The 19,057-nt window shown below is 41.0% G+C and overlaps 1 protein-coding gene across 1 annotated transcript in view; it reads left to right on the top strand.

Moving 5' to 3' along the window:
- Positions 1-19,057, top strand: part of LOC132819695 (CAP-Gly domain-containing linker protein 4-like) — a 266,189-nt gene that overhangs the window by 225,913 nt on the left and 21,219 nt on the right. The window lies entirely within an intron of this gene.

Genomic DNA, 19,057 nt, shown 5'->3' with positions numbered 1-19,057 from the left:
TGTGCTTGCTCAAATCTTCACAACGCCATAAATCAGTACGAAAGCAAAAGTCATTCAAAAACACTTCACTTCCGAGTTGGATGTCTGGCTCTTTAAATGACAACTCCTTGTGCTGCTAAATGTCTGTTCAGCTGAGACTGAGCACCATAGACTTCCATTGCACATGGGCAGAGTAAAAGTTGGAGATTTTTATTAGATTTAGAGGACAGGAAGGAAGGGCTGGAGGTCCACTGTATGTGCTTTTCAGATTAGTGTGTTGATTTCCCAATGTGAAACCAGCATTTCAAAGTTTAAAAGGCTATAACAAGCACTAGAAGAGGTAACCCACCTGAACTATTTAAATGGCTGTTTAAGCCTCTTAACAAGTTTGTCAGCTTATTAAAGTCCAGTTTTGACTTTCGTTTTGAAGGAGCAGAATCCTGTAAGTTGTTGACAAATGAAGACTCGGAGATGGCCCTATATTTGCAGGCATTCAGTTGTTCTGAGTGAAAAATATCACCTTTTCTATATCTGCACTCTTATTAAAGGCATCTTGTGGAGGTTGGGTGCATTATGGCTAATGTCAGATAGGTCTTTCTATTTACCTGTCCCAGGCTCATAAGACTAGAAGACTGTACATCCTGGTAAAAAAAAGGACACAAGAGGAAAAGGGATCAAGATACTCTGAGTTTGGTAAGGATCAATATCTGTGTCAGAATTTCTAGGTAGCAGAGGTGCTGGTGTGAGGAACACACAGCAGGAAGTTAATTGAAACAAAAACCTCAGCCTCAAACAGAAGATGCCCTCTCATTTCAGAGCCTCAGGGCTACAGATTGTTATGCCAGTCCAGGCACTTGGTTGCTTACCTAAGTACCCTCATTGACATACAACTGAAGGTTCCTAGAAACTGTTGCCATGACCTTCCTGTGGCTGCATAAGTCAAAGTGGCCTTGCACTTTCTTCCAATTAGCTCTTTCCAGGTATCAGATATTATTGGCACCTTGCAGGCAGAGCACCATCATTTGCAAGATGGAGGTAAGGTATACTGCTTTCAAGAAGACATGAATTCAAGGTGTATTGGGGCATTCAAGTTAAAAATGATGCAGGATTTACCGTTGTAAAGTACAGTGATCATTGTTTTTATCCATTAACTAGACAACAATTGACCAGCCAGGGAAATACTTCAAAAGTAAAGATTTGATTCCTAACCATCAAGCTGCTGAGTGATTACAGGAAATATTTCACGCCAATATGCTTTCCTGGATGTTGCTATTATACCTTTACCCCAGCACTCGCAGATGTGGTATTTCTTCATAAAGCTGTGGAGATTTGTGTTGACTGTTAGCTGATAAGACTTAACCTTTGTAAGGGGAGTTAATGACCCTGCCAGAGGTTCAGACACCAGCTGATGCTGCCTGAGCACAAGGATCATCACAGAGCAAGGCATCAGCTTCTTACTCTTAAGGTTCAGGCATTTTGGCAGGTTGGGTGGCATCCTCCAATACAGTTCCTCAAGTGTCATGACCTTTTAGCGAGGATGTAATCTTGAGGAGAGAGAAGCACTGGAACAGCATAACTACTCAAAACGGGATAAGTCAAGTTTGAGGAGAAAACTAAAAGAGAAACAGGAGGACCATCGCCTTGTTGTGTGAGGTAACAGCTGTGGCATGCTTAAGAGATAGTGCTCTCATTGGAATGACATTGACAACACGTCCTCTCTGATGGAGAGATGTTTAATTTACAAGAGGCTCAGTCTGTAGGTCATTTGGAGAACAGAGTTCTCTTCTCCTAAATAAGAGTAGACTTCAGTTTGTAGCAAAAGTCAACAACCTTCCAATGACATAAACTCCCCAAGCCTCCAGAAGAGCACATCTAACACACGTTTTCCGAGAACATTGATTGCTTTGGTACTTCCCATTCTCCTGTTTCTAGCCATGATGAAATAGAAACACACAAGTCAGCTTGAGAATGCCAAATCTCCAATGTTTTATTGCTTAACAGTTCAGCATTATGCATATCAAAAGTACCCATGTGATCCACAAAATAACATTGCTGGTGCGATGGCTTCTGCTCATGGCCATATGTTTAATTGCAGCAGAAGACAAGGAGGTAGATGTGGTTTTAGTGCCACTCTGGAAATGAGATACCCTTGGTACAGAGACACACTCTGTCTGTTACCCTCTGGTCAGGTTGTGCTTCTATTCTTTAAATGAGTAGCAACAACAGAAATGTTATTATCCATCCAAATTCCAGAGAATAAAAGCTTAATTTATCTAATCTTTCCTCATAACTTAATCCCTGAAGTCTAGGTACCATTCTTGTAAACCTGCATCGTACTCCCTCTAAGGCTAAAATCTCCTTCCTAAGGTGTGAAACCCGGATCTGTTCACAGTACTCCAAGTATTGTCTAACCAGGGTTTTGTATAATTGCAGCATAACTTCTGTATCTTAGTATTCCAGTCCTCTAGATACAAAGGCCAGCATTCCATCAACTTTCTTAATTATTTTCTGCACCTGTTCATCACAATTTAAATATCTGTGCACCGAAATCCCAAAGTCTCTGGAAATCCACTGCATTTATTTTGTACCATCTAGAAAGTTTCCTGATCTGTCCTTTTCCTGTCCAAAATGGATAACATTGAACTCCATCTGCCACAGTGTTTCCCATTCACTTAGTCTATCAGTGTCTCTTTGCAATTTTATGGCCTATATAATTTTATAATTAAATTATTTTATGATTTTTATCATCAACACTGTCAACAATGCCACTAACTTTGTGTCATCATCAAATTTGGGTATTTGACTTTCTCTGCTATTATCCAAGTCATGAATAAATAATATGAATAATTGAGACCCAATTCAGACCCTTGTACAAACCACTGGATATATCCATTTGAGTACTTACCAAATATCCCTACTTTCTATAACTTGCCACTCAATCAGTTTCCTAGCCATGTCAGTAATTTGATCTCAATTCCATGGGCTTCTACCTGAGGTAATAGTCCCTTATATGGGACTTTATCAAAAGCCTTCTGAAAGTTTATGCAAACATCTGTAGATATTCACCTGTCCACTACCTTAATCACCTCTTCAAAAAGTTCAATGAAGTTGGTCAGACATGATCTATATGGCTTAAATACTTGCTGGCTTTCCTCAATTAATGGAAGATTTTCAAGGTGTTCAGTTACCATATCCTTGATTGTAAACTGCAACTATTTCCCCATAAAAGTGTTAGGCTGACTGGTCTGTAATTACCTGGTTTTCCTCTTTGGCCCTTCTTAGAAAGCAGAGTGATGTGTGCAATTTTCCAATCCATGGGGATGACTCCTGTCTCGAGGTAATTCTGAAAGATTATAGTTAGGGTATCAACAATGTACTCCTCTACTTTCTTTAATTCCTCAGATGGAAAGTGTCAGGTCCTGGGGATTTGTCACTCTTTAATTCCATTAACTTCATCATTACTGATATTTAATTATCCTAATTTTAATCATTCCTTGTTTCTGATCCACTATTAATTTCTTTAGGATGTCCAGCAAACTATCCTCTGTTTCTACTGTAAATACTGAGGCCAAGTAATTATTCAACATGTCTGTCATTTTCCCACAGTTATTGACAATATCTTCATTTTCAATCTTTAGTAGGCCAACTTTGCTCCTGACCACCCACTTTTCCTTTATGTAAATAGAAAATGTATTCTTGACTTTGATGTTCCTGGCAAGTTTTGTTTCATAATCTTGTTTTAGTAGCTTTTATAGCTTTGTGGGCAGCACGGTGGCACAGTGGTTAGCACTGCTGCCTCACAGCGCCTGAGATCCGAGTTCAATTCCCGACTCAGGCGACAGACTGTGTGGAGTTTGCACGTTCTCCCCGTGTCTGCGTGGGTTTCCTTCGGGTGCTCCGGTTTCCTCCCACAGTCCAAAGATGTGCGGGTCAGGTGAATTGGCCATGCTAAATTGCCCGTAGTGTTAGGTAAGGGGTAAATGTAGGGGTATGGGTGGGTTGCGCTTCGGCGGGTCGGTGTGGACTTGTTGGGCCGAAGGGCCTGTTTCCACACTGTAAATCTAATCTAATCTAATCTAATAAACTGCTTTGTGGCCCTTTGCAGGTCTTTGTATATTTCCCATTCAGCTGAATCGGTGCTGTTTTTTTGCAGTTTTGTAAACTGTTTTAGTTTTACGCTGTCCCTTATTTCTTTAGTTTCCGTACCTGTTCTTTTTCTGTGAAGTGGACTCTTCCCTTTCAGAAGTATAAACTGAATTTATATTATGTTTAATGTTTCTGTTATTTTACCTGTTGGCAGATTTTTCCCATTTACAGTGGACAATCTCTGTCCCATCTTGTTAAAGTCAACCTTGCCTAAATCTAAAACTCTAGTAGCTGATGCATGCTTTTTACTTTCAAGAGCTATAATCAACTCAAACATGTTATGATCACAATTTGATAAATGTTCATGTACAATGAAGTTACTAATTAAATCTGGCTCATTATTTGTTCCTAAATTTAAACTTGCTTGTCCCCTTTGTTGCATTTAGAATATATTGCTGTAGGAAACTATCTTGAACACACTCCAGTAATTCACTATCTTTCTGACAAGTGCTTGTTTACCTCTACCAATCTATGTTAAAGTTAAAATCCCCCATTAATTCTACTCTGGCTTTGCATCACCCTTGCCTACTTTCTGAATTTATACAATCTAGCATTTCAGAGCTGCTACCAGGAGGTCTATATACAGCACCTATTGCAGTTTTAGATTCCTTACTGTTCTTCATTTCCATCTATATGATCTTCACTGAATGCTTTCCCCCCATTTTATCCTCCATCACCATTGAAATAATTTTGCTTCTAATCAGTAAGGCTACACTACCCCCTCTGCCATTTTCCCTCCTGTCTTGTAAACCTTATAACCTGGTATATTTAGTTCCTAATTCCATCTATCCTGCAGCCATATCTCAGTAATGACAATTATACCATAATCTCCAATTTGAATTTGTACTTGCAGCTCATTTAATTTATTCCTTACACTCTGTGTATTTCTTACTTCAGCCATACCCTGTAACCTGTCCCTCGGCACTGATACTTTATTCACCCATTTATTATTTATCTCTTCCAGTTTAATTAATACACTTCTTCTAATTTTGCCATTGTCTGCCATACCTGAAATAGGATTCTTGACTATTTCTTTACTCTGTTATGTTACTTGATTTTGAAACTGTATTGACGTGCCCTGAGTCCTGTGTTGTAGGCTCACATTGGCTGTTTATTTATATTAGAGTAAAAAGTGAGGTCTGCAGATGCTGGAGATCAGAGCTGAAAATGTGTTGCTGGTTAAAGCACAGCAGGTCAGGCAGCATCCAAGAAACAGGAAATTCGACGTTTCGGGCCAGAGCCCTTCATCAGGAATGAGGAGAGTGTGCCAGGCAGGTTAAGATAAAAGGTAGGGAGGAGGGACTTGGGGGAGGGGCACTGGAGATGTGATAGGTGGAAGGAGGTCAAGGTGAGGGTGATAGGCTGGAGTGGGGTGGGGGCGGAGAGGTCAGGAAAAAGATTGCAGGATAGGAGGGCGGTGCTGAGTTCGAGGGAATCGACTGAGACAAGGTGGGGGGAGTGAGGGAATCGACTGAGACAAGGTGGGGGGATTGCTGATGTGTTAAAATAAATTCAATTGTCCTGTGGTTTGCTAGTAAAGTTTGTAAATTACTGCTAAATTGGTGGTACTGCTGATAGTGTTTATGCTGTTGCGATTATGATAATTATATAATAGGTATATTTGTTTTCAACTGAGGTTGTAAAAATGTCTAATTTTATGATTCATAGATTTGGGAGATTAGTTTGTAGTTTGGGGTTTCGAGCTTTTAAATGTAGGATACTAAAAGTAGTTAGTTTTGTGAAGCTGTAAAACCGACCTGATGTATTGCATTTCAAACGGTGACCTGTGTTTATTAAGAAAGGTCAGAGTTGGAAATCAGAGAACAATAAAGAACTGGTCTTACCTGAGCCTCATAATGGAACCCGCACATGTGGTGAGATTGCAATTAGACATGTGAATTATTTATGGAGTTTCAGAATTAAAGGGATTTTTTTGGAAGGTAATGTAAATTTGTTCAAACTTCTACCTAGAACATCCCAAATGTGCCAAGTTGCTAATGAGATAGTTTGAAGGAGGTAGCTTTGTTTTGTTTTGGCTTAAGGATTTCTAATAAAATCAGACAGTTGCAAATTGAGCCTCTCTATATATTTGTGTGCATAATATATAGCCTTGAAACATGCAGAGTAACAAAACATCCACAATTTGTTGAAACTTGGAAACAGCTTTTAAAAATTATTTCCTGAGATGCATGTGTCACTGGCTGGGCCAGCATACTTGCTCATCCCTTGTTGAAGGTGGTGGTGAACTGCCTTCCTGAACCATTTTCCTGCAGTCCATTTTCCATTTGTGCAGTATACCCACAATGCCATTTGGAAGGGAATTCCAGGATTTTGACCCAACAACAGGAAGAAATGGAAACAGATTGCAAAGTCTGAATGGTGAGTAGTATGGAGGGGACATTGCAGGTGGAGTCCCCATGTATCTGCTGTGCCTGATCTTCTATATTATTGTCGTTGTTGTAAGGTGCTGTTCGAGGAGCCTTGGTGACTTTCTGTACTGCATCTTATAAATGTGACATAATGCTACTACTAGGTGTGAGTGAATGTTTGTGAATGTGTCAAAAAAGAGACAGCATGCACAAATGGATTTATGTCTAATTGACATGACATGATGAGTTCAGTCCTACAGTTTTAGGATTTTTATAATTACATCAAAAGCTTAGATGAAGGAAGCAAAGTTATGGTAGTTGATTTTACAAATGACTCCAACATTGGTAAGAAAAATTTGTGAAGGAGGCATAAGGACATTGCAGACAGATGTAGGTAAGTTGATTGAGTGGGCAAAATCTGACACCGACTATATTATAGGAAAATGTGAAGCAATGTACTTTGGCATGAACAATGTAAAAGCAGTATATAAAATGTATTATTTAAATCAAGATGACTGAAGAATTCCAAGAAGCAGAAGCATATGACAATGAAGCCATGTGACGATGGAGCACAAAGTTTTAAGCTTTCGTAGAAATGTCCTAGCACAAATCCTGTAATTGGGCATGAAAAACAAGTTAAGGTACATGTCGTAGAGACTTTGATAGGGAGAAATTTTGCATTCCAGAATCGTTTTTCATTTTAATTCTGATAACATCTTTGTAATGGTCATATAAAAATGGGAAATGCTGACAATATGCAGTCTATTAGCTAGCATGTGAGAAAAGCAATGGGCAGATTAGCTTTCAAGGTACAGACTTCTTATTAGAAAGGCATAATCTGTGCATGGTTTCTACAAGGCAGTTATCTCTCCTTCACTTCCTAATAGATACCAGGTATGCTTTTGTTAATAGTGGTGACTGGAAACTTGGCCTGATGGCTGTTTGCATTGCAATGAAAAATGAAGAAAATGAGCTCAGAAAATGATCTATTTTATAGACAAAAGAAACAATGAGGAGGAAAAAATGCTATGACAGGAAAAGGAACAGAATAACTAGGACCCAAAAAAAGTAAAGGAGTGTAAAAAAAACATCAAACATAATTGACTTACTGATTGCAAGAATATAAAGGGCTTTCAGAAGTCACAAATCATGATGGCTCAAGATCTTCCTCACAGACAAAAACCTATTCAACCTAATTATTCAGAGCATTTCTTCTACCTTAAATGCCAATAGCAATTGTTCTGAACATATTAAAGGATAGTTATTGTTTGAAGGACTCTTGGAGACTGATATATTTATAGCTTGTCTTTTATTTGTGGCTATGATCATAGTGTTTATTATTTTGTTTATTTTCCTGGAAGTCTTTTTTTCATTTATTAAATTTTTTGTGTTATGTGAGTGTCACTGGCTGACCAGCATTTAATGCCTGTCCCTAGTTGCCCTTGAGAAGGTGGTGGTGAGCTGTCTTCTTGAATTGCTGCAATTCAGCTGTTGAAGATTGACCCACAATGCCATTAGGGAGGGAATTCCAGGATTTTAACCCAATGGCAGTGAAGGAACAGCGATATATTTCCAAGAGGGGATGGTGAGTGACTCGGAGGGGAACTTGAAGATGTTCCCATATATCTACTGCCCTTGTCCTTCTAGATAGAAGTGGTCAAGTGTTTGGAAATTGCTATCTGAGGATCTTCGGTGAATTTCTGCAGTGCATCTTGTAGATAGTACACACTGCTGCTACTGACTTGGGGGTGTTGGGAGTGGGTGCTTGTGGATGTGGTGCTAACCAAGCAGGCTACTTTGTCCTTGAGGGTATCAAGCTTCTTGAGTGTTGCCCACATCCAGGCAAGTAGGGAGTATTCCAACACACTCCTGACTTGTGCCTTGTAGATGACGGACAGGATTTGGGGAGTCAGGAGGTAAGTTTTTCACCACAGTATTCCTAGCCTCTGACCTGCTCTTGTAGCCACTGCATTTATGCAGTGAGTCTAGTTGAGTTTCTGATCAATGAAAACACCCGGAATGTTGATAGTGAGGCATTCAGTGATGGTAACACTATTGAATGTCAAGGGGTGGTGGTTAGATTGTCTCTTACAGGTGATGGTGATAACCTGGCATTTGTTTGTGGTGAATGTTACTTGCCACTTGTCATCCCAAGCCTGGATATTGTCCAGATCGTGTTGCATTTGGACACAGACTGCTTCTGAGTCTGAGGAGTAGAGAATGGTGCTGGACATTGTGCAATCATCGGCGAACAGACCCACTTCTGACTTTATGATGGAGGAAACGTCATTGATGAAGCAGCTGAAGATGGTTGAGCCGAGGACACGATCCTGAAGAATTCCTGCAGAGATGTGCTGGAGTGAGATGACTGACCTCCAACAACCATAGGCATCTTCCTGTGTGTCAGGTATGACTCTAACCATTGGACAGTTTGCCCCCGATGCCCATTGATTCTAGTTTTGCTAGAGCTCCTTGATGTCACACTCAGTCAAATGCAGTCTTGACATCAAAGGCTGTCATTCTCACCTCCCCTCTGGATTTCAGCTTTTTTGTCCATGTTTGAACTAAGGCTGTAATGAGGTCAGGAGCTGAATGGCCCTGGTGGATTCCAACTTGAGCATCACTGAACAGGTGCTCCTTGATAACACTGTTGATGACACTTTCCATCATTTTACTGATGATCGAGAGTATACTGATGGGGCAGTAATTGGCCAGGTTCGATTTGTCCTTTTTATGCACAGGACATACTTAGACAATTTTCCACATTGTCAGGTAGATGCCAGTGTTGTAACTACTAGAACAGCTAGGACAGGGGAGCGACAAGTTCTGGAGCAAAAGTCTTCAGTATTATTGCTGAGATGTTGTCAGGGCCTGTAGCCTTTGCAGTATCCAGTGCCTCCAACTGTTTCTTGATATAAAGTGGAGTGAATTGAATTGGTTGAAGGCTGGTATCTGTAATGCTGGGGACCACTGGAGGAGGAGAAAGTGAGGACTGCAGATGCTGGAAATCAGAGTCAAGAATATGGTGCTAGAAAAGCGCAGCAGGTCAGGCAGCATCTGAGGAGCAGGAGGATCGACATTTCGAAACGTCAATTCTCCTGCTCCTCGATGCTGCCTGACCTGCTGTGCTTTTCCAGTACTACATTCTTGACCATTGGACCAGGCTAAGATGGATCATCTACTGGCCACTTCTGGCCGAAGGTTGCTATAAAAGCCTCGGCCTTATGTTTTGCACTGATGTGCTGGGCTCTTCCATCACTGAGAATGAGGATAGTTGTGGAGCCTCATCCTCCAGTGAGTTATTTAATCGCCTACCACCATTCATGTGATAGGACTGCAGAGCTTAAATCCATTGATTGTGGGATCACTTAGCTCTGTCTATCACTTGCTGCTTATGCTGTGTGGCATGCAGGTAGTCCTGTTTGGTGGCTTCACCAGGTTGACACCTCATCTTCAGGTATGCATGGTGCTATTCCTGGCATGCACTCCTACACTATCCATTGAACCAGGGTTGATTCCCTGTTTGATGGTAATGGTTGAGTGGGGGATATGCCATGCCATGAAGTTACAGATTGTGGTAGAGTACAATTCTGTTGATGGCACACAGCACCTCATGGATACAGTCTTGAATTGCTAGATCTATTCAACGTTTGGCCCATTTAGCATAGTGATAGTGCCAGAGAACATGTTGGAGGTTATTTTCAATGTGAAGGTGGACCTTCACCTCCACAGGGACTGTGCTGTCATGGACAAATGCAAATACAGCTGGCAGATTGGTATGGATGAGGTCAAGTTTTGTTTGTCCTCTTGTTGGGTTTCCTCTCCACCTGCTGTAGATCCACATTAGTAGCTATGTCAATCAGTAGTACTGCTGCTGAGCCACTCTTGGCTGTGGACATTGAAATCCCCTACACGGAGTACATTTTGTGTCCTTCCCAGTGTTCCTCTAAGTGTTGTTCAACATGGATGAGTGCTGATTCATTAACTGAAGGAGGACTGTATGTGGTAATCAGCAGGAGGTTTCCTTGCCCTTGTTTAACCTGAAGCCATGAGACTTCATAGGATCTGAAGTCAATGCTGAGGACTCCCCAAGCAACACCTCCCTGACTGTATACCACTGTGCTGACACCTCTGCTGGGTCTATACTGCCAGTGAGACAGGACATGTCCAGGGACGGTGATGGTATCTGAGACATTGTCTATAAAGTATGAATATGCCAGGCTGTAGTCTATGAGACAGTTCTCCCAATTCTGGCACTAGCCCCCAGATGTTAGTGAGGAGGACTTTGCAGGGTTAACAGGGCGGTTTCTGTCGTTGTTTTTTCCGGTGTTTTGGTCAATGCCAGGTGATCTGTTCCATTTTTATTTCATTTCTTTGAGACGTTGGAGCGGTTGATACAACAGAATGGCTTGCTAAGCCATTTAAGAGGGCGGCTGAGAGTCTACCGCATTGCTGTAGGTCTGGAGTCACATGTAGGCCAGACTAGGTGAGGATGGCATATTTCCTTCTCTGAAGTGTGTTAGTGAATCAGATGGAGTTTTCCAACAGTAAATAATGATGTCATGGTCATCAGTAAATCCTTAGTTTAAGATTGTTTAAATGGAATTCAAAGTCCACCATCTGCCATGACGGGATTCGAATCTGGATCCCCAGAACATTATCTGGGTCTCTGGATTAATAGTCTAGCGATAATACCACTAGGCCATCGCCTTCCCTGAAAATGAAGGTTTCTGTATCAAGGTAAGTACATGAAGGAGGCTAAAAAGAAATATGTCGATGAGGTTAATGAAGTAAATTGACAGTAGTTTCAATAGGTTATAAATAGAGACACAGAAACAATTGTTTGTTTTTTTGTTATAAATTGTATATGATTCCATATATCTCTAATTTGTCTAAAATTCAAAATATTGGAAACAATATTTCCTGTTCTCATTCAGTTGTGTTTAGTGCCAAAAAAATGATGCTTTTTAACTGAAACAGAAACCAAGGGCAAATCTAGCGGGTCTGGCAGCATCACTGGAGAGAAATCAGTTAATGTTTCGGGTACACTGACCCTTCTTTAGAACTGTTGGTAGCTTGGAAAAAGATATTTTTTGTATAGAAGATAGGGTGGGAAGAAGGGGGAGAGTAAACAATAGGTGGAGATAGAGCTAATGGAGGTTATTAGTGGCTGACAATGGTAGCAGCCTATGTGATGACAAGGCCTGGTGTTTGAGGGTTGGGGGAAAGCATGGGAAAAGGTGCTCAAGCTCTAAAATTGGTGAACTCGATATTAAATCCAGATGGCTGCAGGGTTCCCAAGCAGAAACTGAGGAGCTGTTCTTCCAGCTTACACTGAGCTTCCCTGGAGCCCTGCAGCTAGTCTGAGCCAGGGAACATGGTGTTGCATTGAAGGGGCAAGCAACTGGAAGCTCAGGTTCTTGTTTGCAGATACAACATATGTGTTCTGCGAAGCAAGCACCTGAGAAATGTACTTGGGCCTTTGTATACTGAGGAGTGAGGAAGTAAGCTGGCAGGTGTGCTGCAGTTGCAGGGGAAAGTGTCGTAGGGGTGTGGAGAAGTGTTGGTACTGAAGTAGGAGTGGACTAGGGTGTCTCGAAGGGAATGATCCTTGTGGAAGGCTGGCAAGGGAGAGGAGGGGAACAGGTGTCTGGTGGTAGCATCGCGCTGAAGATGGCAGAAATGGTGGCTACTGATTCTGTGGATGAGGTTGCTGGTGAGATGGTAGGTAGGGACAAAGTGGACCCGAACGCTGTTGTGGGAAGCAAGAGAGGGGATGAGGGCCGCAATGCAGGAGATGGGTCAGACCTGGCTGAGGGCCCTGTCAACTAGGTTGCCTGCCACTTCAACACACCGCTGTGTTCTCTGGCCAATATCTTGTCTCAGGTTTGCTGGAGAACAAGCTGGAAGAAAACCACCTCATTTTCCACTTGAGAACCTTCTGGATTTAATACCGAATTCAACAATTTTAGGGCTTGAGCACTTTTCCCCACGCTTTCTTCTATCCACCTTGTGCTGGGCCTTGTCATCACATGGGCTGCTACCACACACTACCCATTGCCAGCAACGAATAGTCCCCATTTGCAGGTATTCATTCCCCCAGAGAGACCGTTAGGCATCCTTTGTCTGTCTACCTATTTTTCTCTCTCTCCATCTATTGTAAACTCTCCCCCACCTCCACCCTCTCATGTAGACAAAAACCATTGTTTTCTTAGCTACCACCATTCTGAGCAAGAGTGTCTGGATCTGATGCATTAATTCTGATTTCTCTTCACAGGTGTTGCCAGCCGTGCTGAGATTTTCCAACAATTTCTGTTTCTTTTCAGATTTCTAGCAACTACAGTTCTTTCGGTTTTTTTGTACTTTATAGCCAACTGATTGGAAATGTAAATTGAATTTTTAAAAACAGACTTTAAAGATTAGGGTGAAAGTAATTTGATCTCACAGCAAGATGGCTACCCAATTTGAATGACTATACATTCCACATTTCAACTGTATTGAGGTGCAGATGGCATGCCTGCCAAAACCCATCAAAGCAAAAGACCTCAAAGGAACATAGAGTCATAGTCATAGAGATGTACAGCATGGAAACAGACCCTTTGGTCCAACCCGTCCATACTGACCAGATATCCCCAACCCAATCTAGTCCCACCTGCCAGCACCCAGCCCATTTACCTCCAAACACTTCCTATTCATATATATACTCATCCAAATGCCTCTTAAATGTTGCAATTATACCAGCCTCCACCACTTCCTCTGGCAGCTCGTTCCATACACGTATCACTTTGTGAAAATGTTGCCCCGTAGGTCTCTTTTATATCTTCTCCCTCTCACCCTAAACCTATGCCCTCTAGTTCTGGACTCCCCGACCCCAGGGAAAAGACTTTGCCTATTTACCCTATCCATGCCCCTCATAATTTTGTAAACCTCTATACGGTCACCCCTCAGCCGCCGATGCTCCAGGGAAAACAGTCCCAGCCTGTTCAGCCTCTCTCTATAGCTCAAATCCTCCAATCCTGGCAACATCCTTGTAAATCTTTTCTGAACCCTTTCAACTTTCACAACATCTTTGCGATAGGAAAGAAACCAGAATTGCATGCAATATTCCAACAGTGGCCTAACCAATGTCCTGTACAGCCGCAACATGACCTCCCAACTCCTATACTCAATACTCCGACCAATAAAGGAAAGCATACCAAATGCCTTCTTCATTATCCTATCTACCTGCGACTCCACTTTCAAAGAGCTATGAACCTGCACTTCAAGGTCTTTTTGTTCAGCAACACTCCCTAGCACCTTACCATATAAGTCCTGCTAAGATTAGCTTTCCTAAAATGCAGCAACTTGCATTTATCTGAATTAAACTCCATCTGCCACTTCTCAGCCCATTGGCCCATCTGGTAATCTGAGGTAACCCTCTTCGCTGTCCACTACACCTCTAATTTTGGTGTCATCTGCAAATTTACTAACTGTACCTCTTATGCTCGCATCCAAATCATTAATGAAAATGACAATGAACTGTATTTCCTATTCTATTCGGGCAACATGCAGATACTCAACTGGGTGGTAACAAGCCATCAAACTTAATCTCTTGAACAATGCATACCTGTTTAAGAAGGTGAATTCCCAGTTAAATTACAATTGAAATACATAGTCATGGCTAGCTGGAGAGGGCAATCAAATGAGAAGCCAACCCTTTCTATGTTTTAAGCTCACATTTTCTCAGCAAAATTGAGGAAGCAGCTCAGACACTGACAGAGATCCTTTGCATCCAATTTGAAGACACTTTAGCCCCCTCTATTGTTTTAATGTCTCTCTATGTGCAGTAGGCAGAGATTTTAAAGAATAAATGTGTGTAATATGTGCCTGCTATATGTATGTGGGTGAGAAAGAGAGAGAGAGAGAGCAAAAGAAGTTGAACCATACGTATATTAATAAAGTATGAGAAAAGCATTCTTTGCTAAACTCAAGGAAACTTGTCTAATAGTTCATCTTACCACAGCATGTAAACAGTTAAGCACACACTGAATTAGCACATATGTCCTTATCAAACAACAAAAAACCTATTGTGATCAAACAAAGAAAGGTTAATGAGGGAGTTATTTGACCCCTCCTCACCTGATGGTGTTTGTTCTAAACAGGTAAGGATTAGTTAATAAATGCTTGGAAATGGTTGATATCCACATATATGCAATTATCGTGACATTCAAAAAGCCTTCTCAGTTTACAGGCTGGAGGGTATTTGTATTTATTTTAAAACAAAGGATTTTCACACAGACTTGTCCATGTCTTTTCCTGAATTTGAATTTTTCCTATCAACTGCAAGGTATAAATTTTGAAGCTTGATGTGATTACAGCTTAGAACTTTATAACTGACTGGTACTGTTTTCTGCTTCTTCATTTTCAACTTAGACAATTCATTAGGATTGAAGATGACTTGCTGCCATTCAAGTTCTAAAATGGTTGATAAGTCCCATGCAGTATTGGTAGACTTTTCAAATGCAGGGCAGTGGTCTTGAATGGTTGAGTTGATGAGTTGTTTGGAGATTTGTCATCTCTCTCTCTCTGATAACTCTTCACTTCACAACTTCATCTCTGCAAATTTCTGACAAAGTCTCTCAATGTGTTTAGTGCCTTTCCAAATGGGTTTCCTCCATTTTTGGTCTATTATAAGCCAGGTTCTGCCATGAGTAATATTTAAATATTTATCCTCCTTGGAAGAAGTTGTTTCTGGAGTCAAGCATACAAAGGACATAGCTCACCTGTCAGAGCTGATTCTGAATGACAGATCCTCCATGCTGGGCAAGTTGGCTTGGATAGGATATTGCTGTTGGATCTCGTTTCTTGCCATTAGATTTTGATAATTTTATGAAGACATCACTGCTGATACTTCTCCAGTGTTTTGGGTTATCTAAGTCTGTGAAACATTTAAAAACGTGGGGATCACTGCTGCCCAGTAAAACATTGCTTTCGTTTCTGATTTTGGATCCAAGCCCTCAAATACTCTTTTTCGCAGTTGCTTGAGGACTAAGCTGGGACATTGAAGGCAATGCTACATTTTGTTGTCTGTCTACTTTCAGAAAGAGGACACTCCCCAAATATGGAAAAATTTCCACACTTTCCCTAATTGTGCTGTTAAATTCATTGTTGGGGCAGGTGTTTTGCTTGTTAGAAGATCATTTTCTGTGTGTTTAATGAAATGCCTGTTTCCTAAATACTTCACAGAAGGAGTCTGCAATTATTTGGAGTTCGATTTCTGAATGAAAGCAAACACAACTGTCATCTGCATATTGAAGCTCTGTGACTGAGTTTAGAGGGGGATTGGTTTTGGATTGAAAGTTCTGTGGGTTAAATAATTTTGTACAATTACGCCACCATCAAAACATTTATGTAACTCAAACGACAATTGAACGCGAACCTTTGGATTTCATTGATTAAAAACTTTTAAGTTCTTCATACAATATTGTAAAAGTCCAAAACAGATTAGTATTATAAAACTATGCAATTGTTTTATTTTGTATGCTTTAATCAAATGAAGTGCTGGTAAATGTAAATTGTCAAATAATCATCACAACCAGATCTCAAACATTCATTCAATGAAGATCACTGAAATGCAGTGGCAGTTGGTGAGTTTTCTAAAAAAAAGAGTCCAATGGTACACCTTGTTACTTACTGTGCCAATGGTTAACCACTGATTACTTTCATTCCAGGAGGTCTGAAATTGCTTTGATGCCTTTCTGTCTTTCTTTACAATGTTTAGAGGTGGTGATATTCTGCCTTATTTTGCAATTGTATCATTCTTTTCATATAAGAAAAAAAATATTAATTATTAGATAGATATTATTAGACACGTAACTGACAGTAGTAGTGAACTTCAGGATCATTGCACCATTGGTGCTAGTACTAAGGAGACCATGAAGATCTAAAGCGACACCAGCCATGCTTGCAGCCAGTTGCAGCATGGGTGGTGAAGTACGAGGGCTGTGAAGGACATTAGCACAAGTTTGCGATATATCTTCTGGATGAATGCCACTCCCTTTAAGTAGCACCTCAACAATCCTAATAATGTGTTGGGGGAGGACAGGTTGGTGGACTGCTGTGAGAATTCCTGAAGAAGGGCTTTTGCTCCCAACGTTGATTTTCCTGCTCCTCAAATGCTGCCTGACCTGCTGTGCTTTTCCAGCACCACTCTAATGTAGACTCTGATCTCCAGCATCTGCAGTCCTCAATTTCGCCCTGCTGTGAGAATCTACATAACCCTTTGAATACTGAAGTCTCATACCATAGAATACAAAATTGAATTTGCATGGAAGCAGGTATGAATCAAATGACCTCCAGTTGAGGATTATTTTCAGCATTAAGTTAAAGGAGGCTTAATCCTGTATTGCAGTGGAAATTAAGACAGTGGCCACAGGGTACTTCATCATGGATGGATCAGTTGGTGCTGCCATGGAGTTGGCCACCATTCCCATGCTGAAAATGTTTGCTCTGAGCTCTGCATAATATTTCTCTGCATATGGGAACATTTTCTGTGTGCTCCTTATTTGTCCCAGAATGTTGCCTGGTAGGCTGTCAATGCAGCAAGTGTCTTGATGTGCACCTTCACCTGTATTCTGTTGTATGCTGCTCTTTAATATCCTCATCTAAACCCAAATAAAATCCTTATCTAATGCAGAAAAAATATTTCTGTGATCTGCAAATAGTAAAAAGATGATTAAAAAAAAAGAATGAGGCTAATAAAGGTTCAGAAAGGACATTTGCTCATTAGCAGTCTCAAAAAACCACAGTCCAGTTTGTTTGGATTTGCCTCTTCTCCAACTCCCCACTCCACTTCGAATGCCTGTTGTTTAAAGTTCCTTCACATCTGTCAGTGTGACATTCCATGGGTCGCTCTTCCATCAAGCAATTTAGTTTATTCGAAGTTAAAAATGTCCATTCTAATTTGGTGTTCTCTCTTCCTTCTGTATCTGGCTGTGCAGCCGTTCTTGCTTATTATAGGGATAAAATGAATAGACAATTGAAGTCCTGTGTGTATAAAGATAAATGCTTGTTTAAATCATATTGCTTCAAGTCAGTTGACAGTAAGGTGGGACACAAGAAAGATCATAATGACGGTAACATATTGTAATTCTGAATGTTCTCGCTGATACTGGATGCCAAAGGCTGTTGTAGCTGGCTGTACAATGCAAGGCACCATATTCCCCTGTCAGATGCAGATTAGTATTATGCTAGGTGCTTGCATTTTTTCTGTTGCTGCCTTCCATTGTGGGCAGCCTTATTCTATGAAAGAGAGAGCAGTCCATCAGCGATTGTGTTTTTCTAAGTTGGATACATCTCTGACATAGCTACTTAGTTGAAGTATATCGAGACAGTTGAAATGTGAGTGCGATTCTAAGATTTTTGCAAATGTTTAAGGATAGGATGGAATAAATAAATATTAGGCATGATTCAGGAGAGTATTGAGTATGGAAGAATGGACGTATGGGAGTGGGAGATGCCATAATTATCCACGTGTGAACATTTGATGTCTTCTAACATCACTGATTTTCTTGATCACCAGCTACATTCTTTCGAAGAGTGATCCTTCAGAGCCTCCCACCTCCCTGCAGAAACATGATTTTTCTGCTCCTGTGGACTTCTCTCACTAAGGCTACTGTGGCCAAGTAGGTTTGTTCTCTTTTGCAACATTGACCAACCACAGTGGCCTCCTTTGATTCAGTGTAGGTTCCCTTTAAGCTGGACAGTCTACCTTTAAGAAGTAGAGGCTAACTGTAATATGTACTAACTTTATTGGAGCCCTTTATCTTATGCTTCGGAACCCTTCAACCCCAGGGCATCAATGTGGACTTCACCAGTTTCCCCTCCCCCCACCTTACCCAGTTCCAAACTTCCAGCTCAGCTCCATCCTCCTATCCTACCTGTCAATCTTCCTTCACACCTATCTGCTCTACCCTCCTCTATAACCTATTACCTTTACCCTTTCCTCCATCCACCTATTGCACTCCCAGCTACCTTCTCCCCAGCCCCATCCCTCCCATTTATTTCTCCACCCATGAGGCTTCCAGCCTTATTCCTAATGGAGGGGTCTTGCCCAAAATGCTGATTTTCCTACTCGCAGATGCTGCCTGACCTGCTGTGTATTTCCAGCAGCACTCTAATCTTGACTCTAATCTCCAGCATCTGCAGTCCTCACTTTCACCTTATTGGAGCCCTTACTGAGCATGCAGTCAGCCAGAAGGGTGAGTCTTCCTGAGCTGAGTGCAGAAATCATGGAAGTGAGAATGCAGATCATGAATTGTAAACCCTCTGCCGATAAAAGGTCTTAAATAAATCATCTTGCTGCATCACTTTCAGTTTCAAACAATGCCTTTTTTTGAGCAACTTATCCCAAAATCTCAACTCTGTGTAGATGATTTTATGCTTCCTTTATTGGAAATCAATGTTGAGTTTGGTTTATCATGTTATTTTTACTACCATAGCAATAAACTGTTTGCCATGAAGTGTTTTTAGTTAGAATGCATTGCATGCTTCCTTGAAAAGAACTGTTAATTATTATTTAAAAT

This window comes from Hemiscyllium ocellatum, chromosome 10 (assembly GCF_020745735.1).
Source record: "Hemiscyllium ocellatum isolate sHemOce1 chromosome 10, sHemOce1.pat.X.cur, whole genome shotgun sequence".
NCBI classification, from domain to species: Eukaryota; Metazoa; Chordata; class Chondrichthyes; order Orectolobiformes; family Hemiscylliidae; genus Hemiscyllium; species Hemiscyllium ocellatum.
The sequence above is the reverse complement of the archived record's forward strand: the minus strand, read 5'-3'. Positions and strand labels throughout refer to the sequence as shown.